Below are 9,330 nucleotides of genomic sequence, written 5' to 3' on the forward strand. Positions count from 1 at the left end.
GTGACTGCAGCCATGAAATTAAAAGATGCTTACTCCTTGGAAGAAAAGTTATGACCAACCTAGATAGCATATTCAAAAGCAGAAACATTACTTTGCCAACAAAGGTCCATCTAGTCAAGGCTATGGTTTTTCCAATAGTCATGTATGGATGTGAGAGTTGGACTGTCAAGAAAGCTGAGCGCCAAAGAATTGATGCTTTTGAACTGTGGTGTTGGAGAAGACTCTTGAGAGTCCCTTGGACTACAAGGAGATACAACCAGTCCATCCTAAAGGAGATCAGTCCTGGGTGTTCTTTGGATGCTGGGAGGGACTGGGGGCAGGAGGAGAAGGGGACGACAGAGGATGAGATGGCTGGATGGCATCACTGACTCGATGGACATGGGTTTGGGTGAACTCCGGGAGTTGGTGATGGACAGGGAGGCCTGGCGTGCTGCAATTCATGGGGTCGCAAAGAGTCGGACACAACTGAGCGACTGAACTGAACTGAACTGAAACTTATACTAAAATAATGTATGGAGATGGAGAGGGACAAGGAAATCTGGCATGCTGTAGTCCATGGGGTTGCAAAGAGTCAGACATGACTTGGCACTGAACAACAACAACAAAAGAATGTACAGCATTCAGCCAGTTGCAGAGGTAGGAAAGGTGTTTCCAGCAGTGAGCACAGCATGTGCAAAGGCTCAGAGGCTGGAGAGAACATGTGGAGGAACTGAAATAACTGAAGCACAAAGAAGAAAGTAGTACAAATAGACCTGAAGGAATAGGTTCAAGTTATGAAAAATCATGAAGGTTGGATTAAATAAAAATGTTGATATAACAGAAAGATAAAGAGCAATTTTCTTAGAATGTTTGATTTCAAGGTTTTTTTGTTTGCTTTCTCTATTTTTTTTTTAAATGTTGAGGGATTTTTCATCATCTGGTGGCATGGGTTGAGGAGATTTGGATCTAAACCTCTATACCAGGTAGTATAGAGAATATCTGTAAGAGATCTACTTTTCTATAGTGGGTTCCAGCAACAGGGCAGACCGTACTAGAGAGGTGAAAGGCAAGAACAAGAGAAAATGAGAAGGAGCATGTCAGGGTGTCCCTTAAAAAGAACTTCAGACATTGTGATGTCAGGTATCAAATTTTCATTTATCTTCTCCCTTACTCATAAATCTTCCATGACTTTTATTCACTGACATAAAGCAAATATATGGCAGCCTTGTGCAAGCCCAGCTCTAAAGAATGAAGGGAGGCTCCTGTGCACCTTTGAGGGTAAAATGGATAATGGAAGGTTGAAAACACAGGGCGATCAGGGAAATGATCAAAGAGAAACCAACGAGTTCATAGCAAGAGTGACAGGCAGCAATTGGGACATGTAAGACCCCACCAAGAAAATCAAGAATAAGAAATAATAATTTTTTTTAAATCAAAAAGACTCAGGAAAATCTGGGAGAAGTTTGAATTCCCTGTAGTTGGGTTGGGATGGAGATACTGACTATAATATTTGTATGCTAAAGGAAAGGATGATCTCCAAAGGCTAGGGACTTGAGAACATGTAGGTTATTCTATGAAAATGACCCCAAAATCTGCAAGAGAGAAAGCTCATAGGAAAGTAACAGTCCAGAATCCACTTCTAGTAAAATTCTGTTTCTGGTGGCTTAAGAATAGAAAGGAAAAGATAAATGAACCCATATAAATAGACTAATAATAAGACTGAGAATAGACTGGGAATTTCCTGGTGGTCCAGTGGTTAGGACTTGGCACTTTCACTGTGGGGGCCTGTATTCAATCCCTGGGTGGGGAAGTAAGATCCCACAGGCTGCATAGCATGGCCAAAAAAACAGAGAAACAAAAAAGACTAAGAATAGACTAATAATAATGATGATAATAATCTGTTATTGAGCACTTACTGTGCACCAAGCACAGTTCAATGTATGTGTTATTTCAGATGCACATGTATTAACCAAAGGAGCAGAGAGTCTAAGCAATGCATGCAAAATCACAAAGTGTACTTAATTCCATAAGACACGGGTAGCTGTCCTTTCAAATCCACTCTTGTGTTTGATTAGCCATGTGGCTACCTATCTAGAGGCTACATTTCCCATTGTCCTTTGCAAGTAGGTGTGGCTGTGCTGAAAAAAAAAAACACAGCAGGCTCAAGAAAAGTCTTTGGAAAAGCCTGCTTACAAGTATAACCCTTGGCTGGCATCTGAGACCTTAACTGGTAAACAGTTCCTCACGCTGATACAAAACTTTCCCTAAAGGATTCGAGTACCTAACCTGTACAGTCTATACAGTTTATATAGACCACCTGCTTTTCTTTTAAGAATGTAAAATCTTAATATGTGCTAAGCAGAGAGGACCCCACTAAAAACTCGGGGAGCTGAGTTTCTAAAGAATTTCCCTGGTAGACACATACTGTCACAACTCACTGTGGGAAGAATTAAGCACATTCCATGTGACTCCACTGGGACAGGACTATTGGAAGCTCATGTTTAATTTCTCCAAAATCTGCCTCAGGTCTTTGCCCTTTGCTGAGTTTGCTTTGTATCCTTTGGCTATAATAAATCACAGCCATATGAGTCCTGTGACTCATGTACACTAAGTCCTGGGAGCCCGCCTAGTAAATATCACCAAACCTCAGGGTAATGTTGAGAACCCTCGACACAGTGGCTGAGTTCTCACCAATGAAACGTGAGTAAATTGAGGTTGTAATTTTACCTTCACTTGCCTAAAAAGATATTACTTGCTTTCCATTGTCTTTCACCTTTTTGTGGATTAGAAAAAAAAAATGCTATGGTGAATCAGCTTTAATCACACAGAACAAAGCAATATCCACAGCTGCAATGTCCAATAGGGTACACAGTAGTCACTTGCACGCATTTAATTTTAAACCTAAATTCATTAGGATTAAAAAAAAATTAAAACGTAAGGCCCCCAATTTCATTCATGCTAGTGGCCATCATATTGGGCACTGCAGATACGACACATTTCCATCACTGAAGAAATTTCTACTGGACAGTCTGGCCCTAGAAGTTAGTGGAGCAGAGATGAATGGAACTTTGATTGCTAAATGACCTCATGGAGATGAACAGACTCACTACACTGGACCATCAACAGTCAATGGATCATGACATGATAAATCTACTTCTATCTTATTCAACTATATTTGGGGATATGTTCATTACAGAAGTTTGCCCTATATTCTAACTAACATAACTCCCAATTTATTCTTAATCAAGGATTTTTTAAAAATACAGAAAGCAAGCAATGATGTAGAACAGGAGCAAAGTCAGAATGTCTAACAAGCACAGCTACTCTTGATGCCCAGGTCTTTAATCAGAGAACATGTGAGTTGGTGACTTTGTCCATATGGGGTAGGGTCTCTCAGGATCGCAAAAGCTCAATTCTCATTCTACCATTGCTCTTTTGTATCGCCATTCAGGAAGAACTTCCACAAACAATCTATGTACTTCTTTTTAATGTAAGCATTACTGTAAATTTCCCTCTCGGTACTGCTTTAGCTTGTCCCACAAAGTTTCAGATGCTGCATTTTCATTTTCATTCAGTTCAATGTATTTGTTAATTTCTCTTGAAACTTCTTTGACCCATGGATTATTTAGAAGTATGTTGTTTGGTTTCCCAGAGTTGGAGACGTATCCATTATCTTTCTGATATCTATTTCTAGTATGATACTATTGTGGTCAGAGAACATACGATTTCAGTTCTTTAAAATTTGTTGAGATTTGTTTTACAACCAAGAAATGGTCTGTTTTGGTATATGTTCCATGAGTTCTTGGAAAGAATATGTTTTCTGTTGTTGTCAGGTAAAGTGTTTTATACATCAATTAGATCCTTTTGGAACCAATCGACAAGTATGACTGGGGTTTTCTATATCCTTGATGATTTTTCTCTCTAGTTGATCTGTTGGTTGTTGAGAGAGGGGTGTTTAAGTTGCCAACTTGAATCATAATTTTTTTTTTTCTTTTCAGTTCCACTAGTTTTTGCTTCTTATACTTTGCAATTCTGTAACATGGTGAACACACACTTGGGATTACATGCTTTCTTGGAGGCTTGGCCCTTTTATTTATTTTTGACCCTTTATTTATTTATGTCCCTGTCTGTCTGTGGTGATTTTCTTTGCTCTAAGTCTACTTTGCACATGTGCATGCATGCTAAGTCGCTTCAGTTGTGTCTGACTCTTTGCAACCATATGGACTGTAGCTCACCAGGCTCCTATGTCTATGGGATTCTCCAGGCAAGAATACTGAAATGGGTTGCCATGCCCTCCTCCAGGGATCTTTCCAAACCAGGAACCAAACCCGTGTCTCCTACATTGCAAGTGGATTCTTTACCCACTGAGCCATCTGGGAAGCCACCTTCCTGGGGAGAACAAGAGCCACTTTCTTTTATTAGGTGAGAACGGAAGTCCAGGTTCCCCATGTGGTCCACTGACACCACAAGGGCTGGGGTGATGGGAGTAGGGAAGGCAACTCATTACTGCCTAGCAGAGATGGAAGTCCCAGATCCCCACTTAGTTCTCCCTGACCCCACTCCACTAGGGGGTTTGGGGTGCCTCATTTCCATGAGCGTGGAAGTCTAGCTTCCTTACTTGGTCTTAGCTAGAGAAGGAGGAGTAGGATGTTATTTTTCTCCATGACATTTGATTGGCATCTAGTGTTTATTATCTACAAGTTTTCTGCCTTACAAGACAGTCCCTTCCCTAGTCCTTTGTCTAGAAAGACTAAGTTTTTCTTGGGACCTTTTTTTTTTCATCTTCACTCATTGGCATTTTCTGAGTTGCTGTCTTATCCAGTGTTGAGTATGACACATACAAGGCAAAAAGAAAATCCAGGGAACTCACCACTGTGTCATCCCTCACATCCTCAGGTCTTGACTAGTCAGCTTCTTCTCTCTGCAGAGTCTTCTTATGTTTGTTTTATACAAAATATCCAGGGTCTTAATTGCATTCAGTAGAAGGAATAGGGGAAAGTACCTCTATTCCATCTTCCTGGAAGTAGAATATGTGTACTAATATCACATACTCCCAGTTTTTAACCCCAAATCAAACTTGCAAGGTCACACCTCCATCATGCAGAGTCCATGTGAGTGAACCATCTCTCACTGCCACCAGCTTTCCATTTCCCCACAGGGACACATAGAAATAATATTAACAAATAAAAAACAGAATATCAAACTAAGACTCTAGAATGCACAATAGATATTAATCATATATTCCAGGTCCCAATGTAATTGTTGTGGATAACACTTTCATATATTAAACTTGCATTCTTTTCATTTCTAATAATTACTTTTTGCCCCATGACCCTGCCCCCACTCAACGGAACATTAAGTCATCTGTTACCTCCAAAGAGGGATGCATCTGTAGAAAAGCAGACCATTTTTTCATCTGTAATAGCCTGATCTTTTGAGTATATGGCAAAAAGTGTATATTACCAAATAGACTAGAGAGAATGCATGATTATATAAAATCTAGTTTTTCCTACCCTAGAGGAAATACAAATGCTCTTAGCTGTGAAAGATAAGCAGTCATAAGACGGGAAAACTTGTAAGAATTACTTGGTAACAAATACCTCTGAGAAAAGCATCCAAACGTTATAGGCATGTCCAAAAGTTACAAGTAAGAATAGCCTGGAGAAGCCTTAGGAAAGGACAGGGCAGACAAAAGAGCAATAATGTTTCTGATGAATGGAGACCTGATTTATATCCAATACCTTGGGAACAGATGGCAACCACTTCAGGGCAGTCAGCTGAGGGCCCTCTTAAGCCCACCCTTAGGAAGTCTTAGCACTCCTGGACTGACTCTCAATCATGAATGTGTGGACAGTAGGGAAAGACTAGAGTCTGAACTGACTGAAGAAACCCTGATTTGGCTGAGGTTAAATATCTATGAAATGAGGGCTTGACATAAAACTTATGTTCAATTTTTTAAAAAATAAATAGACACGGTTTACATACTTCTGTTGAGAGCCTAAGTTTCATGCCACTACACAAGTAATGAAACACAAAGAAATGTTAGCAAATGACCAGAGATAATCAAACAAGAGAGCCTGATTTTCCAGTACAATTGGTAGACTAAATAATTTTGACAATTAAGCTAACTAAAGTTTTGCTTAACATATCCACAAACTTTAAATGTTTAAATCAAGTACTATTCCAGTACAATAATAATTAACTATGGAATGCCACTGAAGACTAAGAGCTATAATAGGTAGTTCTGTATGTGGCAGATTAATTCAGGTTTTAGAAATTGCCATTCTGTGAAAAACAGCCACAAAGAAAAGTGAAAATTGAGTTTCCGGCAAGAATAAAATGCTCTGTTTAGAAAGCAGAAGTAATTGTTAAGCGCCCAAGACACAATTCATTTTTGTCCTTAAAGCATTTGTTCAGTTTAATTAAGACTGGACCATTGAAGATAAAGTGGTCACAGGAATCTTTACATTTCTTGGAAATGCAACAGGACTAGAAATGGAACTACATGCACCTCTACATGCGAAAAACCACACAGTGGTTTCCTTCCCCTTCTTTCACCACCTAGGCTTCCCTGATAGCTCAGATGGTAAAGGATCTGCCTGCAATGCAGGAAACATGGGTTTGATCCCTGGATTGGGAAGATCCACTGGAGAAGGGAATGGCAAACCACTCCAGGATTCTTGCCTGGAGAATTCCATGACGAGAGGAGGACGGCAGGCTACAGTTCATGGGGTTGCAGACAGTCGGACACGACTGAGCAACTAACACACTATCTTTCACTAGCCAGCATGAAAGGTGTCAGAAATTTGCGTTTTCTTATGTTCCTAGACAATTCTAAGATTCAAAAGATAGAAAACAAGAGAGTGTTCTAAACAGACCCTGAATCAGGCTCAGTTCAGTCAGATTGATAGTCACAGCACCTGCTGTTTCCAGAATGCCTCTCTCTACCTCTAATTCACCCCAGCCTCACAGCCTCTCTTTCCACAGAAGTCTCTGGGACTAAAGCAAACTTCTCAACCTGTAAAATTCCAGCTAACTTTGAGTTTACCTTTCTCAAAGACCTCTGTGCCTGGGGGACTTCTCAGTAAAGACAGTGGAGTAATATTAATATACCCTACTCCATTGCCCTCGCTCAAAGTTTCCCGAAAACCTATTCCTGAAAATGGAAATCTGAGCAGGGGAAAAAGCAATGATATCATCAGTGAAACAAGGAAACAAACATGGCTGCAGTCCACAAGTACACTGCCCCAAATCCGGGGAGTCTGGATGGAGATGTGGGAGGAATGCACAGTACATACCTACTTCCCCTAAAGAACTGTCAGTGTGTGGAGGAGAGGTCTATGCAAGGATCTTTAGGTTTGACAAACAAGTCCTGGAGACAGAAATGCCCACAAAACTGAAATGGTCAGTCTTTTCAGATATAACACATGGCTTTTTTAATTTTTAATGTTTTTATTATTTTTTTCTTTTGGCCACACCCTGTGGCATGCACAATCTTAGTTCCCCCAAACAGGGGTGGAACCTACACCCCTTGCAGTAGAAGCACGAAGTCTTAACCACTGGGCCACCAGGGAAGTGCCCATATGTTTTTTTTTTAATGAGAACTAATTCAAACACAATTTGAACTAAGGGGATGATATTTTAATTCAGAAAGTGTGTAAGTTCATAAACAACCTTTCTCAGTCATTTTGAAGCTACCAGATTTCTTACAATTAAAGAGAAAGCTTTAACAGTATATAAAATCCTAGGAAAAAATAATCTCTCTTAGAAGCAAATGCTCTTTAGGACCTATATACCTCGGTGTAAGGCTGAATGATTCTGGATGTAAATACACATGGAGATTTAATTGTGCTACTCTCTTTTTTATCATTATCAGTTTTGCATTGTACTGATTACAAAAGTACAACATTTTGAATAGTGTTCTAACCCTTTTTCCCCTTATTTTCAGAGCATGACTTTTGCAGAACACAAGGTTTTTCAGAAATGTATAAACAGTGTGACAGCAGAAATGTCTTTAGGTCTATTGATAGGCCCAATTCCACTCCACTGAACAGCAGAGAAGAAAGGGCTAAGGGAGAATCATGTAGATTATTGAGCATAGGCATCCCAGACGAGGGAACTAGGGGTTGAGGACCTCCAAATAAGGCAACGTGGATGAGAAGCTGTATTGTAGGTCCCTCATCCTCACTCATGTTCCAGAATACTGGGAGGCAGGCAGAATGCTGAAAGAGTCTTCTCGGGGGAATATGACTAGAGTAAAGATGTGAAAGTACTAATATCAAGAACTCTCCAACAAATGTGATCCACCCATTCATTATTTTGTGAAACTCAAGAATGAAAAGCCCTACAGACACATGCTTAGAGCTTCCAATTAGCTTTTTTGTTAACTCTGATATGAGCAAACAACAAAGTCAGGTATCTAAGGAAACTTCTGCTGACCTTACATAGCCAGCCACATATTACTCAAACAAAGATGGGTTTCTAGGTCACAAGGACCTACTGTATAGCACAGTGAACTTGACTCAGTATTCTGTAATAACCTATAGCAGAAAAGAATCTGAAAAAGATATAACTGAATCACTTTGCTGTATACCTGAAACCAATACAACATTGTAAATCAACTGTAGCCCAATATAAAATAAAAATTGTTTTAAGAAAAAATGGAAAGAAAAAAAAAAGGTTTCTTTGGTATCAGCAAAGAATTACAATGTGGGGTTTGCAACTGTGATGAGTCATGTGCAAGTTCCTGCAAGGCAAAGGAAGGAAAACACTTTTATAGAGGTGAAAAGGTGGTTGAGAGGACTACGGTAAACAAAGAGTCTATGGCTTTTCATTGGCTGAATCCTTTTTAGGAAAGGAGACTTTCTTCTTCCTGATGGACTCCACTATCATTGCAGGGCATGAGAGCGCCCTCTTCTGGTCTCCTAACTCTATTTGATTGAGTTTTCTGTTAATTAGTTTCTTTAACCTCTAATATAGAAGAGGGGCTTCCCTGGTGGCTCAGATGGTAAAGAATCTGCCTGCAATGCAGAAGACCTGGGTTCAATCCCTGAGTTGGGAAGATTCCCTAGAGAAGGAAATGGCAACCCACTCCAATACTCTTCCATGGACAGAGGAGCCTGGCAGGCTACAGTCCATGGGGTTGCAAAGAGCTGGATTCAACTGAGCAACTTTCATTTTAATCACTTCAATACAGAAGATAGAGACCTCGCCCCACCACCACCAAAAAAAAAAAAAAAAGCAATTTTCAGGAAACAGTAACTTTGCAGTGAAGAAATCTTCAAAAATATCAACAATATCCTCAGAGAGATAAAAGAGGACATTACAACCATGGAACAAGAATGTAAAGCT

The sequence above is a fragment of the Bubalus kerabau genome, chromosome 8 (assembly GCF_029407905.1).
Source record: "Bubalus kerabau isolate K-KA32 ecotype Philippines breed swamp buffalo chromosome 8, PCC_UOA_SB_1v2, whole genome shotgun sequence".
In the NCBI taxonomy this organism is placed as follows: domain Eukaryota; kingdom Metazoa; phylum Chordata; class Mammalia; order Artiodactyla; family Bovidae; genus Bubalus; species Bubalus kerabau.